Source organism: Calonectris borealis, chromosome 9 (genome assembly GCF_964195595.1).
Source record: "Calonectris borealis chromosome 9, bCalBor7.hap1.2, whole genome shotgun sequence".
In the NCBI taxonomy this organism is placed as follows: Eukaryota; Metazoa; Chordata; class Aves; order Procellariiformes; family Procellariidae; genus Calonectris; species Calonectris borealis.
The window spans coordinates 27,304,565-27,327,984 of NC_134320.1; the positions used below are offsets into that span (position 1 = coordinate 27,304,565).

Sequence of the window (23,420 nt, forward strand, 5' to 3'; positions counted from 1 at the left end):
TCATTTTGGAATTTCCTAAGTAATAGCAGTGTAGAATTATTGTTTGATTTTAGTACATTCTGCTTGATGTACTTGTTTTGTTGTCCTTTGGCAGAACTTGCATAGCTCTCCTGACTTGGGATGGACTTTATCTACCCGCTCGCTGGCAGGGCAGCTGTCCTGCTAGCTCAACCCACTGCCTTTTCTTCACAGGCAGGCAACTGGACAGCAGCGGATGTGGAAGAAGGTCTCTCCTACCACCCTGCCCCGCTGCCTTGATGTCGCCTTTGGGGAGCAGTCCAGGCTCTCCCTTCCAGACATTTCTTTTTAGCTTTCAAAGCAGAACTGTTATCATAGTTCTGGAAAAAAAGTTCAAAATTGGTTTCAGAAGGCCAGTGCACAATTTTACCTGTTACTCTGATGTGTAAATCGACTTCATCGTAGCTAACAAAGGGTAGCGTGATAGCATGACCACGAGGCAGCTGGAGCTTCTTTAGCATGAAAGCTTTCTGACGTGGAAACAAATCTTGCAGATTCTTAAGAATAATTCTGCATGTTAGCAGGAGCTGAAATAATAGTTACGTGGTCGATTCTTTGCTCTGCATGGGCAGCACTTTACAGGAATATCCACAGTGTAGCCTTTGGTCTCCGTTTATAGTTTATTCGCATTTAGAAATATTGCTTATATATTCAAAATACTCACTTCTGTATTCATACATGTTTTCGCGTTCACATCTGAAGCAAAAATTACATCTGAAATTCAAATCTTAACTCTATTACAGCATCCTTCAGTTCTGCGCTAAGGTTTTCATTATGTTTCTGAAATTTATTTATTAAATGTTTATGCCATTGTAAATTTAGGGAGAAAATCTTGACATATGAGCCACACGTCAGCAGCAATTTGGCCACTTCAGCTTTTGTCAAGAATAAAACCCCCATGATTAACAATTTTTATGCATTGTACAGTATAGGCTCAATAAACTGTGCAGCTGCAAAGAGGTATATGCACTCACAAATACAGTGAGTATAGGAAAATGCCATTTAATCTACTATTTTGCTTTAAATGTTTTAAGGATGTTTATAAAAGCACACAGTCAAGCAGCATTAAAAGAACATTCTTAAGGCTATAATCTCCTAAGTTCAAAAATGCTGGAGTTAAGTTTCTGATCCTTGTAATGTATACCACGCTTCCCCCCATACGCTCAGTTTCTATGCTATCCATGCTATTAGCTGTAGCTTTAGATTTAATTTGCATCTTTTTTTTTCTTTCCCGGTGGCAGTTTAAGGTACAATGTGATGCTAATTTCGCATTAACAGCAGAAAAAAATAATTTCATCTGATTAAATTAAAATGCATGGTTGTGATTTCATCTTCAGCTCCGCAATCCTGAAGGAGACTTTTAAGTTTCCAATCTGTTGAAGGCAGGAGGGGGGAGTCCGAGGACAGTGATGGGGCAGTGCTGTGCCCTTGCCCTTATTCCCCTGAGAGTAAATCTTCAAGTAGAGATGCTCTCCCTTCGCAAGTTACAACTTATTTCCCTATTCTGCCTGGGGTTCAGCCTTTAGGTATGCCAGTAAAGTAAACAGTAACGCTAACCTTTGCCTGTAGTAAGTAATACCTTGTGCCAAGCAGTTTGTATTTTAATTTCCATAATTCTAATGATTTAACTTCTGTTCCCTCTGGAACTATGAACTAGTACATAAAACTAGTTCTGGGTTAGATGTAAACAATAGTTACACCGCTGTTGTTTTCCTTCTATAATAACGCATATTTAATGAAGTGGAGAATAAGCAATAAATACCAACTGTTCGTAGATCTGCTTGCTGGAAGCAGAAGAAGGTATAATTGCTTTTTAGTACATTAGTGCCATCATTCCTGTGATTAGCCAGGAGCTGGTCTGAGATGTTTATAACGTGACCGGAATTGGTACCTGCGTCATCACCAAACACGCATCTCCGCAGCTCTGAGGAGCCTCCTAAGGTCCAAACTCAACTTCACCTCTTTCTCAAGATTTTAATCTTCTGTCTCAGAACCCGGTATCCAAGAACTCAGAATTAAACTGCTATTTCATTTAAGCAAGTCTGGACTTCTAATAAATTCAAAGTCCTTTTTCTGCAGTCAGTTCATTAAATTTTAACTTGTGCAGTCTTTTTCTAGAAGGGCTTTCAGCAGGATTTTCCCTTTGCCGGGATAAATTACATTTCTCTGTAGATGCTGTGGGTTGTGGTATATTTAAGAATGATGTTCCGTGGGTTCTAAAACTGGCGAATATAATTATATTTATTGGATTAACCTCTGAACTTTCTAGTCTTAAAAATACCTCAAAACATCAGACATGAAGCAGACAGCTTTTTTTGTTTTGTAGCCACAGTTTGGTATAATTTACTTCATTTGTCATCTTCTGTAATTATTTTTCCAATGCTACATCTACCGCAGAGACAATATGTGAATTTTAATACGCTGTGAAAAGCTGTTCATGAGGGGAATAATAATTTAAACATGTGGAGGTAGTTACTTGCATTCATTTATTTTTAAATAGAAGTTTCTTTATCCTTCTTATTTTTGTCCTTTATTATTAATAAAGTTGTGGCTTTTCCCAAAACACTGCCATGGTGTATGTGATTTCTGCAGACAGCCGTACTTGGAGGGCAATTTCTTTCAATTAGCCTGAATTAGCTAAAATGGTTTAAAATAACAAGGAAGTAATTTAAGCTGCTAACCTGAGCTGGAACCCGGATTTCCCCTCATCACGTGCATTATAACTGAAATGAAGAACAAACCTTTTTTGCAGTGCAGGGAACCATAAGTAAATTAGGAGCCTGCTCGGTAATAAAATGCCAGTAGGACTTTAGTCTTAAGTATTGACCCATACTGGTAGTTTTCTGATGTGTTATTCAATAATTTCCTACTCAGCTTGCCATTACTAGACAGGTTACAGTTTTATACTTTTGAATTCCCTGAAGCTTTTTGCTGTAAAACTTAGGAATCAGCCTATTTATGAGACCTTCTCATAATTGCTTTTAATTTACTTTGTCTGTTCTGTCCTTCTGGTTGCAGACTTGATGACTTTTACACAGCAATAAAGTTAGTAAATAACGGTGTTTACATCAGGTATCTTGCTCCAGCTTGAGACCTTTAAAAATCTGTGAGGGGTCAGCATCTGCCTTCAGAGTCCCAGCTAATGCCTCGTTGTCCTCCACCGGATCTCCAGACCTGGAGAAGGCCAAGGTTTTGTGCAAGCCAGCGAGATCTGTCCTCTCTGGGTTCCACCTCCTTTTTCTCCTGCTGGTTTTGAAGGCTCTGCCATGCAGAGGTCTGCCCAGAGGACTGCAGCCCAAGCCAGTGCTCTTCGTGTTGCTGTACGTAGTCTAGCTGTTCCTTGAGATCTCCCAGCCCTGCTGCTGAGCCAGGTTGTTCTTACATCTCCTGCTTTCATTTTCCTTTGTTGGTTGTTCAAGTGCAGCGAGTTAACCGGCTGTGCCTTTATCTGTTCTTCTATGTAGTGACCTTCCTAACTGCACCGGATGACGACTTCTTCACTTACTCATAAGTCATTGCCTATTCTTTTATCACACTTTTTTCTCTTCTGCTTTTTTTCCTAGCGCAGTGCTTTATTTTACAGCTGTCAGCAGTTATTTGAAGTATACCAATGTCACTACCCCCGAAATCCTTCCAGTTAGTGAGATAACTGTTTCTTAACACCTGCTGATCTCTTCATATATATATCTCTCTATATAGATATATATCTCCCCTATTTAATATCTCCAGTCTCTCGTTCTTTATTTAGGAGAAATGCAACAATTCTTGTATTGGCACTGGCCTACTGAACGTTTGGTTTATATTTGGACTTTGCTGTTCATGTCTTTCATGAAGGAGAGGCAGTGGTTAGTAGAGACCAGCTTTGTGAATGCACTGTGCTAGTAGAAAAGCATGTATACATATGTATATTCTGTGCAGGTATGTATACTCTGTGCAGACTATAGCTGGGGTACTCTCTCTCCACTCTCCTAGTCCTTTCCCACTGAGATTTGTGAAATAAATCTGTGATTTCTTCTTATGCTGCTCGCTCTGTAAAGGATGTTTTTCCAGTCTCACACAACTAAGCTGCACTCCTGCTCACTTTCAGGCCGTTTGGGCAAACTCGCTTTTCTGTGTTTGTTTCTTCACATTTCCTTCCAAATACTTGAGGTTGCACTGAAAGGAAAATGAGATAACTTGTATATACTTAAGATATACTTGTATCAACTTAATCACTTAAGTTGATTTTCCTTTATATTGCTTTCATCTCATTGGACATTGTAAGTGTGTAACATACAATGCAATTAGGAAATAATACCGTTTATTAAAACACACAACAAAGCTCTGTATGCTGGGTGTACTCAATAAATTAGCATCTTGAAAAAGTACCAGAGAGCAATCCAGTGTTTCAGGCCAGCTAATACTCATTTGGAGGCTTTCTTGGACAAAAGTAACACTAGCCATGATGATGAAAAGGTTTAAGTGTTACAAATTTGTTGGTGGCTAGATACAGAAACATGAGGACTCTCCCTAGAAGCTGGCAAGTCCCTTGCTAGTAAATATTATTATTAGAGAGAACTGTTCATTATAGGATATTTGGATTCAGTGGCAAGGGAAACAAAGCTGGAAAGAATATTTCTAAGTGCTCGCAGAGATGTTGTACTATAAGGAGCAATAGAGATAACGTGGGATTTATTAACATAGACCTTTCAGCGGTTCCGTCGTAAGAAGAGGTAATGAAGAACTTACTGATGCAGAATGAAATTAACACAGAATCGGTATTTGCCACTGCTGTCTTACAGAAAGAAAATGGGAAACACTTTCAAAATTCTTCCAGAGAGAAATAAATGAGATGGGAGATTTAAAATAAACAACCAAACAAACTTGCTTATTACCCTGATTGGCAGCCCGAGATGCTCTTCATCAGAAGGTATCTTAAATCATCAGGAAAGGCCAAGCTGAGTAGGACAAGGGCAAGAGGGAGGGAGAGAAGCAGAAGTTGTTTGTGAAACTAATTACTGTGTAGCATGTGAAGTTATTTGCCTTTAGTTATGCAGATTCAGAATTCAGTATTTGCACATATGGTTTTCTTCTGCATTTTTGGCAGTCAATTTTATAACTATATTGAGATACTTAAGATGAGAGTCATGAGCCCGTGCTGCCACTCCCGGATGGCAGTGTGATTGACACTACCAATGGCTCCGGTCGGAGTAACAGCCCGAGAGGCGGTGGTGGGTACACCAGTCCTCTGGTGTTGTGTAGCCTCAGGATTAGCCCGTTATCAGGTCAGTTGTGTGACTGAAGATCTCGTGGCAGTTCTTTTTTTCCCCAGTTCACTTTCAGTCAGATCAGTTGGCTGATCCAAACGCCATCCTCGGCCGCTTTTTTGCTGGATGTAATGTAAATGACATGGGAATGTGTGCCTGGTGGTGGGAGAGAGCAGGACTGTCCCTTTTGATGATAACTCACTGTTAAATCAAGCATGTCTTGCATCTGCGTGGAAAAAAAAGCGTGGCAAAGAAGCATTTTTGCTGCAGCAACAAAAGCGTGGCCATGGGGTTTTTCTTGGAGTTGGTGTTTTATCAGTTGCAAATACAGTGGTGGTCACGCTCCTGTCTTCCCTTCCTTTCCCAAACCACCTGCATTTTAAGAAGTTCTTGGGTTTGCAATCATTTGTAGCTCGTTCTCTTCCAATCCTATATCAACGTTGCTTTTTTCAGTGTATGCGGCACACACTTCCCAAAATTCCAGCCACGTCTCTGCGTGCTTGTAGACCGTTGATGTCAGTGTGAAAACCTACCAGAGGGTGGATTTTGGACCAGGAATGTTTTTTCCCCCGGTCATGGGCTGAATGCTATTCCAACTTTTATTCTGGCAGCTACCATGAAAAGCATGTGTTTTGAACATCAGGCGCTGCTATTTGTTCCAGGATACAATAATTCCATTTTCAAAAACAAAATGTACAAACATCCTGTCCACTTCTGTGATGAACACGACTTCAAAAAAAGTCTTTTAATATTAAAAGGGATACATCAAAGAGAAACCTTGTAAAAAAAAATTCCCCCCCATCTAAAATAAACCTGCAAACAAAGCCCTGGATAGGATGTTGGTATTAATAATGTTTTGCATCGCTTCCTTGTTGACAGAGGATCTGTAAACTTAGGGGTTTTTAATCTATTTATAAAGCATTTTCTGTTCCAGCAGTTTAAATACAGTGGGTTTTGATAGTTAAGGTCGACTGACTAACTGCTTTCTCCTCCTCCAGTTCTACATCTACCTGCTGCAGCCTACGTACACGCAGTTGTGAAAGAATTAATTAAATTATGCTGCCCATAATTATTACACTGTCCCCTGGAATGTGATACCTCCAGGAATGGGATGCTCCAAACACTTTATTTAGAAGCTATATGTAAATTACCCCCAAAATTGTGTATTTATTTGTTTATCGTGTTCTATGCAGGACGATGAGATTGTTTCCTCCATTTATTGAGGGTTTAGGAATATGTCAGATATTTTGTTCTGTTCAGACCATTGCTCTGTGGCTGCCTATTACAAGAGTTTTTTAATTATGGCCATTACATTTTTTAGCAGGAAACTTTTGTGCAAACGATGACTATGATTTAAGTACATGTCCTTGGTTTTGTCTTTCTATGACCTGATTGAGCTCTTTAATTCCTCAAAATGAGGCAAGCCAGCAATAAAGCTCAAAGCAGGGTTTACGCTGCAGCATATGATGATGCCACTTAGCCCTCAGATGGGCCAAAATACTCTATTTTTAAATCCAAGATAATTCTTTGAAGTATTTATTCCAGTCAGAAAAGGCAGTGGGATCAGCACAAAATATATTTTATTTATGCCAGAGGTACAAAGTTGAAGCTTTCTTTCGGAGATACACAGCTACTGTGACTTTTGCAGAGGTTTAGGCCTGAAAGTGGGAGTTCTTTGATTTTTTCCAGTTACTTACCCATTCCTTGGAAAAATCACTTTTTAGTTTCTTCCTTGACTTGTTTGTTTGCTGTAAAGGAACAGGTCAGTGCTGCAAAGCAGCCACTGACTAAGGATATGAAATTATTTCTGCGTATGAATACAGAATGCAATTGCACAGATTTCTAGCTGTCATCACATTTGTTTAGTTTCCACTGGCGGGCTCTGCGGGGAAACCGGTGGTCTCGTTGCAGCAGGAGAAACCTCTCGCGTTCCCTCTCTCAGGTTCCCATGGTGCAGAAACTTTAGATGCAGAGCAGGGTTTCCCCTGTGTCACCTGTGATTGCTAGAGTTGATCAAGAAGTACCAAAAAATATGAGAAGGTTCAACAAAGTTATGGAAATAATTAAGGGAAAGCTTTTCCTTCCCTTCTTTATGGTTATAACATTTGTTATTTTATTAAAAATTCAAAATGCCAAATCTGACATATGTTTTTATGCTAGACACCTTTAATGAAAAGGAAAACAGTCACAGGACTGCTGGAGAACCAAACATTAAAGATGTGATTTACCCTGAATTCCCTGTCATATTTATATGTCAAGTCATTTTCTAGGTGAATACTCAGATAAAGTTGCATGGAAATTATTTTATTAGGTCCCTTTCAAAGTTAAAGTAAGTGTTAGTCCTTCTAGAAAGAAACAATCTGCACGTTATTTTGGCAATATTTGGTAAGAGAATAACAGAGCACAGGTTTTTCTTGTAATTGATTCATTACAAAAAGTACATGATGCTAAACCACTAAGAGACATTATTTGAATAAATGGGTTTCTAACTTGGTTTTAAGTGAAAGTCAGATTATTTCTTGGATACGTAACTATGATAATATTTTAACAGTTTTTTTGCTTGACCCAGTAGTTATATATTTTATTTTACATAACGTCTATGATCTGTAGCGCTGAGAAAGGCTAATAGCTGCCACCAATAAAAAAGCACAGGAATCAACAATGAAAAGCCAGAAAATACCTAGCAGGTCCATGGGCCCTCTCGTGGACATGTCACGCTGGAGTTTCTGAGGCTGAATTGACTCCCGGGTCCCATTAGTGTCATGATTTCTGTTGGACTCTTTTTGTCAGGGTGAAGGAAAGGGAAGGCTGACGTGTGCAATTTCGGCATGGGTCACAGCACCCAGGAGAAGACAGGGAATATATCCGTACTGCTCCACTCTTTTCGTAGTATTGTACCAGCCGTTAACAAGACTGAGCTGGACAAGCAACTGTAATAAGAGTGTTATTGAAGTTTCCATCTACGTCCAGAGCTGTCAGCCATTGCCTCTAATGCACAGAGCTCTTCTGGGTGGCTGGACTCGGTTTCAGGATGTGTGAGACTTGATTTCAGCTGATGATAGCTTATGCACGTAAACGTTCTCCTCAACTTGTAGGTGACAATCCTCAATTCACGGAGCAGCTCTGGCAGGAAGGTGCCACCAGCGACTGCAGAGGGAAACCCTTCTAAACCACCTCACCGCGCTGGCTAGCCTCTACGTCTGCTCGGCTCTTGGGGTGGCAGACCCACTGGGAGAGCCTGGGAGATCGGGGTCGCTGGCCTCGGGGGAGACGCGATGTCATGTCCACTTGTTAGAGCTCAGGCCAGCATAGCGTACGTACATTCGTTAGCACGGGCAGCAGCGTCCTGGTGACGATAACGGATCATCTGTTGGCACGGTAGGCGAGAGGATGCAAGGTCTCCTCTTGTTGAAGGCATCTTTCAAGCACCTACCGGCCTTTCCTTTCTAGTCATCCCCTACTGCCTCCCTAAGCTGGAGAAGTCTCTGTTCAGCTTAACTGTGGTCCATATAACAGTAATGTTGGTTTAGCCTATGGGCTGTGATGCCTTTTCTCTTGCCCCTGAGGAACCGAAGTTCTTTGGGGGACTGGCTGAAGTGTTCCTGCTTATAAACCTGTTTTTTCAGTTGAGTCAGGCCCTGGAGTTCAGTCATGGGACTGTTTCTGAGTCCCACCAGTCTATCCCTTGTCTTGCATCTACCAGTAACAGCCTTTTCTATCAAGTGCACCTTGCTGATTCCTATAAAGTACCATCTGAAATTACTTTAAGAAGTTTTAATACCACCCCTGTCAGATTACCTAAATGTGGTGCTTGAAGAGTGCGCATAGTTTGGTTTTCAGATACAGCTGCGGTTTGCTGTTCTATTTATTCTCTGTGTGTTTAGTAGAATATCTAGCATATCATATAGCCCTTGCCACAGAAAATCTACGAAATAGATTTTAATTTTCAAAATGTCTAGTTATGCAAAAAATACACAGTGGGAACACGAGGTTGAGTAACACAGTGTCTAGGCTATGTTGAAAAGTTGAGTCCATAAATTCTGAGTTGTTAAAGAATTTAAGGAGGTTGAGGAGAATAAAACTAGATGCTTTAAGAAAGGATGCCAAATAACTGAGAGTTGGGGGAGGAATAAAAGTGGGAAAGCTGTGCAAAGAGGCCAAGGGCAAAAGCATGGCAATGAGAAGTAAAAATAGCAGGATAAAGATCATACTGCTACCAAAAAATAGCCTGTAGTTCCTCATGTGTATGTGAAACTTGACTAGTGACCAAAATAACCTTCGTGGAAGAGAAATCCAAGGTATTTATTTACAAGCTCTCCAGAACACCTATGTATGGATGTAGGTGATGAAGTATTTCCTTGTGAAATAGCTTTTTACCCAGTGGAATAAAATCAAGCCAAATTCCATTTTGTTTCTTTATTACTTTAGTTGCTGGGATTAAAGATTTCCCCTTCAGGTAGTTTAATCTGCAGTTCTTTCAAATATATTTTGAAATATATCTCTCATAATTGTATCTAATGATAACGTTCATTACACAATTTCGTATTTGAATTCATTCATACCCTTTGATTTCTACCTTATTTCCAAGCAGTAGAGTTTATTGCAAAGCTTTGGAAAAACAGATTTTGTTAGAACAGAATGGTTTTTTAAGTGTCAGGAAATGTCAGGCATTTTATCATGACTTCCTACGGTCGTTGCTCTTGCAAATTTGATTTATCAGTTCACTAAAATGCTCTTTTTGAAAATATTGCATCTACATGTAAGGGAAAGGGAGTTTATGGACTCAGAAATTGAGATAAGAAGTTCAGAAGTAGCCCTGATTGAATTTTCTTTGGCTTTTTGCTTATATGTTTTGTTCTGACATTTTGTGGAGCCTCTTAGGTGGGAAGTGAAATGTTTCCTTAAAGCAGCACTTTTGCCTGCAAAAGCAACACGTGCGTTCAGTTTAGCTCATCAGATGAATTTGCTCTCAGATTCATGCATTTTCATTTTAGGATATTTTTGGTTTTGTATATAAGTATCTGTAGCTCTTTAAGGTGAGGCTCATTCTCAGTATTTTTTTTTTTGCAGGGGATTTTCTCCTTGGGATGGATTAAAAATAGCCAAGATTCAATCAAAAGGCCAAGCAAGGCAAACTAATCTGGTTTTGAACTACTGAGCTGGCATATACACCAAGAGAGGGATTGGCACGGGGCTTTTTATGTTGCTTTGCAGCTGGCAGAGCTACCTTTAACTGCGAGTTTCTTTTTGAGTGAAGTCCAGCTTAGTGCTCTTATCAGTACTTATCCCAACAAAATAAGCTTTTCTCAGAAAACAGGGAATCGATAGACTCTAAGTTTATGTAGAGACTTAATACCTGTCAGGGCACTGAATAATGCCAGAACCTGGGGATTTGCCTGCAGAAAGCCTCCCAGAAGTTGGTGATGCTCTTAGCAGCAGCATTAACTTCTAATCTATAATTTTCTTCCTCTTTGGGGAAATTAGGTGATGTTTTGTATGTAACTGTAGCCTGGTGCGTCTATCTTTGGATACCCATGTCCCTGAAAAGCATTGTAATGAATGACTGTTGAGAAGTCAGGTGTGTCCATGTTTAGGCAATTGATGATGTTCTCTGAATTACCAGGTGCCTCAAGCACCTTTAACTTCTTTTACCCTCTTCATCAAAGCTATCTTTAAAGTTGTCTCTTAAAATTTATCTTTTCTGTAACAAGCTTTTTGGTGGTTGGGCTTCCCTTTTGTCTACCCTTTTCCTCCCTGCATATACTTTTTCCCGAAGTAATCTCATTATTCTTTGGCTGCAGCACTATACCAGTATGTTGGCTCCAAAATTGGTTTCTCAGTCTTCCACACACTGTGTGTCTGCCAGGTTTTGTTCCCCCAACATTTCCTGTTGGTATTTTATTTTTCTTTATCTAGATTAGTTTCTGTCACACCCACAACATTCCCAAATCCCGTTTTATCCTTTTTTTGCTCAGTGTTGGCACCATTTCTTTCAACCGTACGCACGACACCGGGATTCTTTCAGATGTTGTTTTCTCATTCTGTTTGTGTCCCCACTTCAGTCGCCAAGAAACAGCCCACTTTCTGGTGCAGAAAGCCCTGACTCCAGCGGTTTCCTGCTCTAAATTATTTTCTCACATTTTTGTCCTGATCTGTCGAGACACTTCGAGTAGCATATTTTTCCACTCTGCTCTTCTCTTTTGGTTTCACCACAGTTCATCCCTTTAGTATGTACTTCTGCTCAACACAGAGAGTTTACAGTGGTGTTGGCAGAGGAGCAGTATTGCAGCGGCATTTTGAATGGCTGGAGATAAAGCTAGATGGCAGCATGAAGGGTGATCCAGTAGTTGAGATCATGCAATGCCTGGAAAGAATGCGTTACCTAGATGGCTTTAAAAGCAACTGCATTTTTAGAGGATGTGCTGGAAGAATTGGGAAGGTTTAGACATGGTTTAGTTATCAAGTATAGTAAACAGAGCCAAGTCGGAGATAACACCTTGGATACGTCCTTCTAAGAATAATATTGGGGTTCTCCTGGTCTCTGGGATAAAGGGATGAGAGGAGGACTTGTGGGAGAAGATTAAGAGCTATGCTTCCACTGCTTTATCTTGCACCACTGTGTGAATATCCCCAAGTAAATGTTAAAGCTGTCTGACTCGGATTTTAGTTCAGAAAGCTCGGGAGAGTCAAGGTGGATTGGCAAGTCATCACCATAAAGATTACAGCTGATTTGGTTTCTATGAGTGGGACTCGGCCATGATCCTTGCCTTGGACAACCATTTTGAAACTCCACAGGCCCTTATCTGAGAGTTATCCCCAGTTATGCTGCTGATCTGCCTCTTTTGTTCTGGGCTCTGTTTTCTTTGATGGCACCTGCATGTTTTGAAATTTTACCTTGAAATACATCTGCTTCTTTGTGCCTCTCAGCAAATCTGTTTCTGCTGTGCAATCTGTACATAGTTTCTTCTGCTTCAAACTGTACCAGACACGGTACAAGCTCGGCTGTAGGGTCTAAGTACGAGGAACATGTTGGTTTAATACAAGCATTCCGCAGGGGGAAAAAAGTTGTTTATTTTACAAGGACTTAGAAGTATATAGCAGCAAGGAAATGTACTGCAGGAGAAGTGGGATTTTTAAAATCTCGGGACAGCAGATGGTATTCATTGCGCGTTCAGTGCACAGTGCTGTATGTGCCTCTGGTAGCAGTCCAGACTCTATTAGTGGAGCCTATTTGTGGTGCATAGGTCCAGCTCAGTGTGCTTTAAGCTGTTCTAACTTCCATCAGCTGTGTGGCGTGGGAAAAACAACAGGGGAGAGAATAGCGCTTGTGCAGGTGGAGTACAGGTAATGAAGAGGGGAGAGGGAAACCTGGAGTTCGTCCATCCTCAGGAGGAAAATACCAAAGTTAGGGCACAGCACCAGGCTGAAAGACAGAGCATCTTACTGAAGAGACCAAGTGCCTAAGAGTTTGGGAAAAAAAAAATTAATGACTACAGAAAATAATAAATCAAAAACTGAGTGACAGCAAAAGAAAGATTTGCTACCAGCCCTTTTCACTGAGGAAATAATCTTGATCTCACCATCTTCCAACTATATACCTCAGAGGCTGTCAGCTAACTGAATCAGAAAAACATGAGTAATTTATTCACAAGAGGCAGATATTTCAATGAGTTTTGGAAAGCGAAGTCTGTAAAATAAGCTGCTTGTTAGCTGTGTTAATCTGGTTCATAGGGAACAGCCATATTATAGTTTGCTTTTGCTTTTGATGAGAATCTGAGTAATATTATTCTTCTCACAAGATACATTGTGTGCTGGAGTGCTGAAAAGAGATGATCCAAAAGATAATGCATGTTCCTTGGAGTAAAGGATGCACAACTATTCCTGAGCTGATGACTGCAGGGTATACATAACAAGCTTTGTAAGACTAACTCCATTGCAAATAAGCCTGGAAGGAATTTTTCCATCAGCTGTGGCCCCGCACTCACCGAGGAGCCATGGGGTGATGGTTATGAGTTGGGGGTCTGACTTCTTAGCTCCTCTATCAGTGTGCTGTGCAACCTCGATCAAAACACTTACTTTCTCCGTGTCTGAGATCTCCTTTCTGTGGATAGGACGCACAAGGGTGGTGATGGCTCATTCATCTTCAGTCGAGGCATGTGCATGACAGATTTTAACAAACTTAATTTGCCAGGCACGTAGAAAGCAATCCTCCAGATGTACCCAAGTGGAAGGGTTTGGGTTCATGTGCCTGAGGTTGATGGGTTAAAGCAGCGGTCCAGGTCCTGGGGCACTGCCGGCACTTCAGAAACAAATCTCCCCACGAAATGAAAGCATGACCAGCCTTTATGATGTATTGGGTTTCTCTGAATTTCAAATTTGTTTTTCTTTAGAAACATTGGCTCAGGTTTGCTTAACTTTCTGTTAACTTTCTGGAAGTTAAAGGTTGAATATTTTTAGGAACTTTCCATAAGTTGCGTTGCTACATACTCCTGATAAAAAGGTATATGCTTTTTGTCATCTAAAGGCTTGCCGTGAAATCTGAAAACTTCAGGCTGTGTCACTTTAATATACAAACATGCTAAGCAATACAAAAGGCTTAAAATCAAAGCTGTGCTGTTATCTCTTCAGACCAGGAGCTTTTTCAAGGAGGTTCTAATGCAGAAGCAGAATAACTTCCAGTTGCGTCTTTGAAGTTTTTTTAGTGTGATATCATGGACATTTAATCCGTGCTGTGGCTGCTCTTAAAAATAGTGAGAAATTGCAAAGTGAAGCAGTAAAGAAAAGAAGCTGTTTGAACATTTAATCAGTCTCACTTGATAGAGTCTGCTGGTTCGCTCCCAGTATGGAAGTAAACCTGGTCACGGCTGTAACTTTAAGTCTGATGCTGCTGAAATGTCCCAGTTTAGGTGTAGTACAGTGTGATGATGTATAGAGATATAAAAACTACTAAAGTGATGACTACAGCGTACGCTTTGATGTTATCCCAAGGCTCAGAGCGTGCATTTGTGATTAGAGTCGACGGAGAGACGGCGTGTCCCCGGCAGAGGTCTCGGCTCGTAGCAGAGTGCTGCTTATTCACATCTGTAAATCAGCGTATCATGAAGTCACTTTTTCCCCCTTAGGTAAATGCATTCAAAGTTGCACTGAAATTATTTTGTTCATGTTTGCGGGTTTTTTGCCTGTGTATGTTTGGTTTTCTGGTTTTGTGTTTGGTGATTGTTTTTGTTCCGCAATGGCATTAAACTCTGGCAGCCAATGCAGGGAAAGAGGTGTTTGCGGAAACCCTGGATCCTAATCCCAGCCACAGGGTTTCAGCAACAAGTCATTTTGCTGAATAATTTCCTTGCTCAGCCCCCATTTCTCCATCTATTCAGTGATGAAAATAGCCTGAAATCTACTTGACCTTCTGCCTTGTTAGTAAGTGCGATTAACAACCCCTGTTCTAATGAGCTAGAGAAACAAAATTACTGTGTACTATCATATTTAATTGAACTGTGTTTCAGGAAACTGTTGTTTAAACAGTAACTTATATTTCCCTGGCATTGGTTTAATCCTTCCTTTTTCTAACTTCATTCCCCTTTACTTACTCTTCTCCCTTTAATTAGTATCCCTTTGTTCTTTTTTCCTATGTCTGTCTCTTTCCTCCCTTCTTTTTTAATTTGCTGTAATTTGGCTGGTCAGGCACTAAAGTGATGTGAACGTCACAGAAATGCCTCCAAAGGCAGATGCAATTCTGCTTTCGTTGCTGCCTCCATGAACGTGTGCGGGCAAAGCATCGGAGCACAATGGAGATAAGGGGTGGATAATGGGAACTGAGGTATGTGCAGGAAGGGCAGATACTCTTCAAAGAAAACAAGCAAAAAAGTTGGCTCTCCGGTTAAGGGTAAGATTGAAAAAGGAGGTGGAAAGCCCCAGAGCCTTCTCCTGAACTCTGCATCTCTTCGCTGGTGGTCCACTGCCTTTGCAAATGCCGGGTGAGAAGGCACCAAGGGCGAGCCTGCTGCAAACAGTCTCGTCGCTCTGCTCTGCTGCCGTTGCAGCCCCGTGACATGGTGCATCTTCCACCGTGCCGCCCTGGACAAGCCATCGCACCTCGCTCTGCACACTTCGCTTTCCAACCCAATGCAAACTTCTGTCCGTGTGCAGGTGCTGCCCACTTCGCAGGCGGGCTCTGTGCATGCATCTACCGAGAGCGTTAGCTGGTCCTCGTGTGCTTACAGGCATTTGGGCTCAATAAGCAAAGATGTGTTGATCACACAGGCAAGAGAAATTCTTTTTTTATTCTTTAACTATGTACATTTCTAGAGGGAAGGAATAATAACATCCAGGCATTGGTGTTTATCCTAACTGGAGGCCTGATTTATGCTGCTCCTTCTGAAGGGAACTGCTCTCAATGTTTATGTAGTGAAATGGCACTGGAAAATGAACATGCTTTGGAAACTATTTATGGATTCGAATTGGCTGCTTTTCTATTTAAGGAAGTCCCTGTCTTTGAGTCTGTGCCATTTAATTAAGTGGTTTATATAATTACTCTCTGTCATCAATTCTGTCCACTCTGGAAGGTGTTTTATTTAATGCTGGTTTGTAAGTCCTTCAACTTGAGAGACAAAACAGCACACAGAAATGCAGAATCCTGAGGTAAAGACACTTTCTGTAGCAGGGTGGACTGAGTTGAGTGGGGTGAGATGCTGCTAAGGCCATTCTTTTTCTCCTCAGTTACTGATGTACGAAAAATTTCTCTTATTCCTCCTCTTTTTAGGAAGAGGAGCTGCGATCCAATCTCTGTCAATACAGACAACATCTGTGCACTCTTGGCAGAATACCTAGCCTGGCTCTTTCCTTACTATAATCCTGGAGACATTTCAGGATTATGAAAGGTCTAGCGTTCTTGACATGCAGGTAGTACCTCTTCATGCCCTCAGCGGCTGCTTTGTGTAACGTCATGCATAGCAGTGGAGTCACTGAAGCATCTCTTGCTGCAGAGCCTTCTCTGCATCCTTACCTGTTTGACCTGTTAACGTGCGTTGCTCGTCGGAGGGAAGGTTTCCTTCTCAGCAGCAATTACTTTGGTGACAGAGTAGAGATTTCGGAGTAACCTGGTTTTCCATGAGAGTTTATGGGTGACAAATTCCTTCTCGCTCCTTCTCACTAAACGGAGACTGCTGTGTGGAAATCTCCAGTTTTTCCACTTGACCTTAGCTTTGGTAAATTGAGACAGATTCTTGCTTTTCCTGCTGTAACCTGTGGGGGTTTTTTAATTGTTTTACTTTTTTGTTGTTGTTTTCGTAAACCCTCAGATGTTCTCTTGATTCTCAAATTCCAGGTATAAGAACTAGACACAGTTTTCCATTAACAATTCCACAATAACTTTCCTACAATCAATCATTATTATTCCTCTATTTATACAGCTTAGGATGCCAGTAGCCTTTTTAAACACTATGTCATACCATAATCTTATGTTTCAGCTGCTTATCACCCACATGATCACAAAGTCTGACAGGCAAGAAAAATCTTTTTTTCCTGGCAGACTGGTGTTACAGTAGCACACACAGAGAGGAGACAAAAGTTTGCTTCATTCTTCAATGGTGTTGGATTAGTTTTACATAAACTATGAATGTGGCGCTTTCCTTGCTAGCTCCCAGCTCATTATTTGCAGCATAGGTCAATACAGTGGCCTTTTCACATCTGAAGCAGGGAGAGGACCTAAGCAAAAGAACCATAATTGCATTTAAACAGAGCTCATTGAATCTCAAAGTCGTTGTCTTCACAAATTTTAATTTCCATATACATTGCTAAAGGAAAATGTCATCAGGCCCCTCCAGTAAATTGTTTAAAGGACTACACGGCCACATTTTCTTCGTTAACTGTTTGTGTGCAGGGTTTGTTCCAGCTTTTGAAGAGCCAGCAGGGGACTCCGGTAAATAAGGCTGGAACAAATTGCGGTTGTGTCATCTATTCATTAATCCCTCCAGCTCCTTGGAGCAAGTGGCACAGCAGAACTGCTTGGATTACCCCCGAGGCTCTGCAGCTTCTTTCTCACACTGGTTTATCTCGATTCGTATCTCCTTCTCATCACAGCATTGGATGTAACATGGGGCTAATTATTAATGTGATTTCTTAATACATAATTTTTATAAAGTCAGTCCTAAGAGAAATGGGGACCTAAATGAAAGCTTAAGAATTGCTTCCAGCATTAGACCTATCCTGTTTAATAAAAGCTTTATCAGGACAGGACTTGGCTATTGGGCCCTGGGAAAAACATCTGGTCAAAGGTCCTGCTCCAGAACAGAAGTAGGTGACATGCTGCCTGCTGCTGCTGCAGTGTTTGGGTGTGCTGGGTCTCTAAGGTGGTGATGTGCAGGTGATTTATGACTCTGGAAGGCAAAATAATAGTACTTTATATGTTTATACTGAAGTTATTTGAAAATTCCTCTCTATTTTCTACTTGTTAAGCTTTCTGGAGTTTTGAAATTGTGCTGGAATAATTTACAGAAGTATTTCATTCAGGAGCGCTGGACTCAGTATTGGGAAAAGGAGCAGTGGGAGCCTCGCAGGTACCCGAGTTCTTGAGGGACAGTGTGCCCAGAGCAGCAGGGTGGGAACCAGTGTGTGTCTGACACTGTGCTTCACCTAATTCTTTTAAGTCCATAAAAGAAAAACACCTTACACATTTGCTTTTTAGAATGAACCATACCTGCCTTCCACCCATAGTTATGAAAACATAATGCAGAAGGGCAGAACTTTATTTACCTTGTGCTTTGACCTAAACCCTGAGGAGTGACTTACGGATCGGGGTCTGTGCATCTGCCTTTCTGCACGAGAGCTTGTAAATACAGAACAGCTCTGTATGAGCCATCTGTACAAATTACTTCAGCTAAAAGTAATGGTCAGGACTGCAGCGAGCCTCAGTCTACCAGTCCCAACCAGTGTTCCTCTGAGCACACTTCACACTGCGCAGTCATATGGTGGGTAGCAAAGAGGACATGAGCAATACCGGTACGTTTCTGTGCTGGGCATCGTAGGAAATGCAAATTTCCAGCTGTATATAAGGTGTCTTGTGTGCTGCTCTCTTCATCCATCACCTAAGAGCAATGTCTTGCTCCATCCTGGAGACATCCCGATAAGTATGAGTGCCCTGCGTGTGCAGTTCCCTGCTCTGCATAACTGAGGTAGTATCAAACTGAAGGTATTTAAGGAAGCGTTTGCCAAAACTGTGACTTTTACAATGGGAAAAGCAATTTCTTGTTCCTTAACTTCGTTCTCTAGATAAATTAAATTATTTGGACTACATTTTTTTTTTTTGTAGAATAAGAATCTAAAATAGAATACAAGTTTCTGACCAGATGGTTGAATTTTGGTAAAATTGTAAGCAGGTGAAAATAGTCTTCTTGGTATCCTGCATAACGAACTAATTCTTACAGCGTTTCAGACCGCAGCTTTCTAGTTCTTGTGATGATTTCTACTTGGCAGAAAGGATGTCTCTAAATCAGGAGAGACCATTTAGACTAAAATCTTCCACTATACTCACTCTTTCTTTGCTTGGAGATAGAGAACAATGGCAAAAAAAGAAGGAAGCTTCTTGCTATTTAATTCAGTCTAATAGGCTATAAATACATTTTTGCCTCAACTAAAGAAGCAGAATGAAAGGCTTCTGGTAAAACTGATTCTTCATCAACTATCTTGTATCCCACTGCTATTTGGAAAAGCACCTGCACAGAAACACCTGTAGAAATCCCCTGGAGTGGTTTTAAAGCACTTTAATTGCTGATGAAGGCTTTCATTTCAGGATCTGCATTGATGCAAGGTTACAGTCGCAAAGTTTTAAACATCATTTTCTCGGGGGTTGCACAAAGTTGCAGTCATTTTGCAAAACTGATTTTTTTTCACCTTCTATGTTGAACTTGATGAGCTCAGTAAAATACGAAATGCAAAAAAAAGCTTGATGCCTAGCTTGCAAAATGAGCAGTTCAATACTCTTTTAAAGTTAGTTGTTTTTATGATATTTCAACCATTATTTTCAGTGTTATTTCTCTTTCTCTTGCTTCTGTTTTTTTATGCCAATATAAAAAATACGATCCCCCATAGCTTAGATTTGATTATAGTAATACAAGAAAATGTTTCAGTTCTTCCTGGTTGGATGAAATTTTTCTGGCAGGTCTTCAGCAAATGCAATCCCTGCTGGTATAGCTGTATAGGCATTTATATTTAGTAATCACTTGCGACCATAAATTGTAATTTGGGACCCAGATTTTTCTGCACTGTTAACTGGTAATGGGTAAGTATTTTCATGCATTTTTAAACATTTTTTAACATTTTCTAATTTAATATTCAGCTCATCTATGTTAATAGTTACAACCAATTAGCATAAAAATTGGGTTAAATCTTGACAAACCTATTTTTTTTTTTAGTAATTCATTCAAATATATTTTGCTTTGTTCTATTAGCTAAATCATGCCTTTTGTCAAATAGAGATATTAGTGTCGTGCCAAATATTAATGTCTTCTAGATATGGCCATGTGGACATGCTAGTCATAATTATTGCTTGTCTTTGTGTCTGTGCTTGTGTCTTCCAGGATTTATGAAATACATCACCTTTACAATAAGCTTCAGCCTCCTATTTGTTAAAACTAACAGAAGTGTTATAAAATAAGTGCTTTGTCTGTCGCTAATTTTCAGTTTAATTTACCCACTAATCTTAATTCTTCTCCTAAAAAGGGCATGAATAATAATTGGCTTTCTAGCACAATTAAGATTCAGAGTTTGTATCTGTGCATATGCAATTTAAGTGCTAATGCATTTCCTTTTACTAGAGTAATAACTCTTCTTTTTCTCATTATTTTTAATATATTTACTAAACATTTTTGGGTGCATATATGCAGTCGTCTAAACAACCAGAATAAATATTCTGGGTGGAGTAGCCATCCCAATGAATTCTCTGGAAATATTTTTACAGAGTCACAGAAGGGCTGAGGTTGGAGGTGCCTCTGGAGACCATGCAGTCCAACCTCTGCTGGAAATGGGGCAGCTGGAGCAGGTTGCTCAAGAACATGTCCAGTTGGGCTTTGGCTCTTTCCAAGGATGGAGAATCCATAGCCTCTCCGGGCAACCTGCTTCGGTGTTTGACCACCCTCACTGTGAAAAAAAGTTTTTTCTTATTGTTAAATGGACTTTCCTGTATTTCGGTTTGTGCCCATCACCTCTTGGCCATTCAGTGGTCACCACTGAGAAGAGCCTGGCGCCATCATTTGTGTTTGTACGCATGGATAAGATCCCTCTGAGCCTTCTCTTCGTTGGGCTGAACAGCTCTCTTAGCCTCTCCTTCTACAACGGATGCTTCAATCCCTTAGTCATCTTCGTGTCCCTTCACTGGACTCACTCCAGTATGTCCCTGTCTCTGCTATACTGGGGAGCCCAGCACTGGACCCAGCACTCCAGATGCATTTCACCAGTGCTGAGCAGAGGAGAAGGATCACCTCTCTCGACCTGCTGGCAACGTTCTCCCTGATCCAGCCCAGTGTGCTGTTGACCTTCTTTGCTGCTAGGGCACGTTGCTGGCTCATGTTCAGCTTGTTGTCCACCAGAACCCCCAGGTCCTTCTTCAACCAGCTTTCCAGCTGGTTAGCTCCCAGTGTGTACTGGTGCATGGGATTGTTCCTCCCCAGGTGCAGGACTTTGCAGTTCCCTTTGTTGAACTTCATGAGGTTCCTGTTGGCCCATTTCTCCAGCATGTCCAGGTCCCTCAAACTGGCAGCACATCCATCTGGTGTATCAACTAATCCTCCCGGTTTTGTATCATCTGCAAAGTTGCTGAGGGTGCACTCTGTCCCATCATCCAGGTTCATTGATGAGAATATACTTGATTTCCTTGCGAGCAGGATTTCACTTCATGGCTGTATGAATCGAAGTGTTTGATTGTTTTCATCAATAATAATAGTTTGAACAGCGGTTAGCCAAAACTCACAAGAAGAATATGTGTTTTGACTTGATATACATGCTATTTTGAATACTTTCAAATCAATGCAGTGTATATTAAAGGGATTAAACTTGAGTTGCACGATAGACTTCAGGATAATTATAAACAGAAATTGTTGAGTGGGTATATTCATAAGGAGAACCATGCATTTCGGTATAATCAACTGTAAGTCTATATATCTAATATTGCACAGTGTAGGTCATAGAAGATTTAGGGGCTACATGAACTGTACATGAGATCTCAAGGCAATGGTGAGCCTATAAGCATAATGCAAATGGTTAATAAAAGCAAGGAACTGGTTTTGGTATTAGTGAATCTTTCTGCACGGTGCGTTGCCTTGCTGTGATGATTACCCCTAAAGAACAAAGTTGGAAAACAGGAGTGTTCAAAGGAGAACCCTATGAATGCTTGAAAAGATTAGAAAGCATGCACGATAATGTGACATGTAATAATGTGCCATTCAATGAGCTCCATCTGCTGAGTTTATCAATGAGAAGATAATGTGGTGATTTGATAAATTTGCATGTATTTACATGAGAAAAAGGAATGTAGGTGAGCAGACATTTTACTTGATTCAGTGGCTGAAAGTCATAGATAATAGCAGATTCAGACTGGAAATAATGTGAACATTTTCTGTTGTATGTGAATTTATCCTCTTAACATTAAGGATAATTAACTTCCAAAGGGCTATGGAAGATTCTCTGTCTCTGAAACAGAGTCGAATATTTTTCAAAATGACTTATTCATTCAAACAATGAGACAGGGAAGTCCTGCGGTCCTGATTCAAGATGCCAAACAAGATAATCATAATGCTCCCCCTTGCCTTGATAAAATTAATCTTTTAATTAGATGTCCAGATTCCAGCGCACTCCTTGTAGCTCTGCCAATTGCAGTGAAATCTCTGACAAATCAGTCTCTGTGCTTTGTTTCTTTCCTCATCTGTAGAATGAGTGACTGCTTGGCTATATCACATGGAACATGTTTTTGTTAATTTTAATTAATTAATTAAAATTAGTTATTTTAAAAAATGACTTGTACAAGTATTTCACTAACCACTCCCTCATTGGAAGATGGAAAATAATTGTTTTGCATTTATTCTCACCTCTTCTGATCCATGTCCTAGATTAACGAGTACCATGCCAACATTTTGCGTGTATGCTCCCTGCAATGTCACACATTTCTATATGACTAATGTTGGGGGGAGTGGGAGGGAGAACAGAACATGTAATTTTTACATTACAAATTTTGTTGACTTGCTTCTCCTTCTAGGACATTTAAATAAGTCTATTTAAGAAGCGAGTGACAAGTGCTGTCTTAGGGAAGAAACTAAAATGCATAATTTAAAGCCATAAATCATCATCATTTTTTATTTTTATCCTTTCTGTTTGGTGATACGGTTATTTGGGTTGCTTGTAGCCATAAATCCACATATAGGCTGTGTCAAAGAAGAGCAAGCTCTCCGTGCTCAAAGCATAAAGTCAGAGCAAAGCTCCACAACAGATGGCCTTTTCTTTCCATTTCATGGACACCAGTTCTCACTGGGCAATTCATTATTTTCTACAGTTGAAGCAGCTGTGGATTACTGTAATTACGGATTTAATATATCTCTGACAATACAGTGTGAATACTAATTCGAACTTTATACATCTCCTTGGAATCAGGTTAATTTTCTCATGATTATATAGCTTCTGATTAACTAAAGATGTTTGTGAGGGTAATATTTTTCCTGCTACGGAAATAAATTGTGCATGGATTGCAAAATAATAGTGTTTTCAGTGTTCAGTCTTGTTGGAAGTCCTAGGGGAGAATTTCTGAGTTCCCCAATTCTTTTCAGATATCATGCTTTTGCTAATAACTTTGTTTTAAATTGTGAGTTTGGCTTTCCTAGGATACATATTGATCAATAGTAAATTATTTACTTGAATATTTATTTTGGAGAAAAAAGACACTTTTTAATAGAAATAATAGGCTAAGTGTACCAAAAGTTTGTATTACAGGAAAACTCTACTAACGGGTTTCTTTTGGCATGTTTGTTCTTTAAATAATTCCGTGCTTTAGAGGGCAAAATGTTTGTCTTGGTGCCATTTGCAGATCTTGTATTATCCTCTTGAGAGTAGATTATGTTTTGCTATCATATGTTTTCCTTCTGAATAACTATTCATAGCTTCATGTCCTTATTCCAA

The 23,420-nt window shown here is 40.3% G+C and overlaps 1 protein-coding gene across 3 annotated transcripts in view; it reads left to right on the forward strand.

Moving 5' to 3' along the window:
* The window catches only part of PPM1L (protein phosphatase, Mg2+/Mn2+ dependent 1L), a 108,073-nt gene that overhangs the window by 43,556 nt on the left and 41,097 nt on the right, over window positions 1–23,420 (forward strand). The window contains exon 1 of one of the 3 annotated variants that reach the window (XM_075157452.1): window positions 14,363–14,386. The exons of the other annotated variants lie outside the window; for them this stretch is intronic. The gene's annotated coding sequence lies outside the window, so the exon portion shown is untranslated. Of the gene's footprint in view, window positions 1–14,362; window positions 14,387–23,420 lie in introns of those variants that run through there. 3 annotated transcript variants of the gene reach the window in all.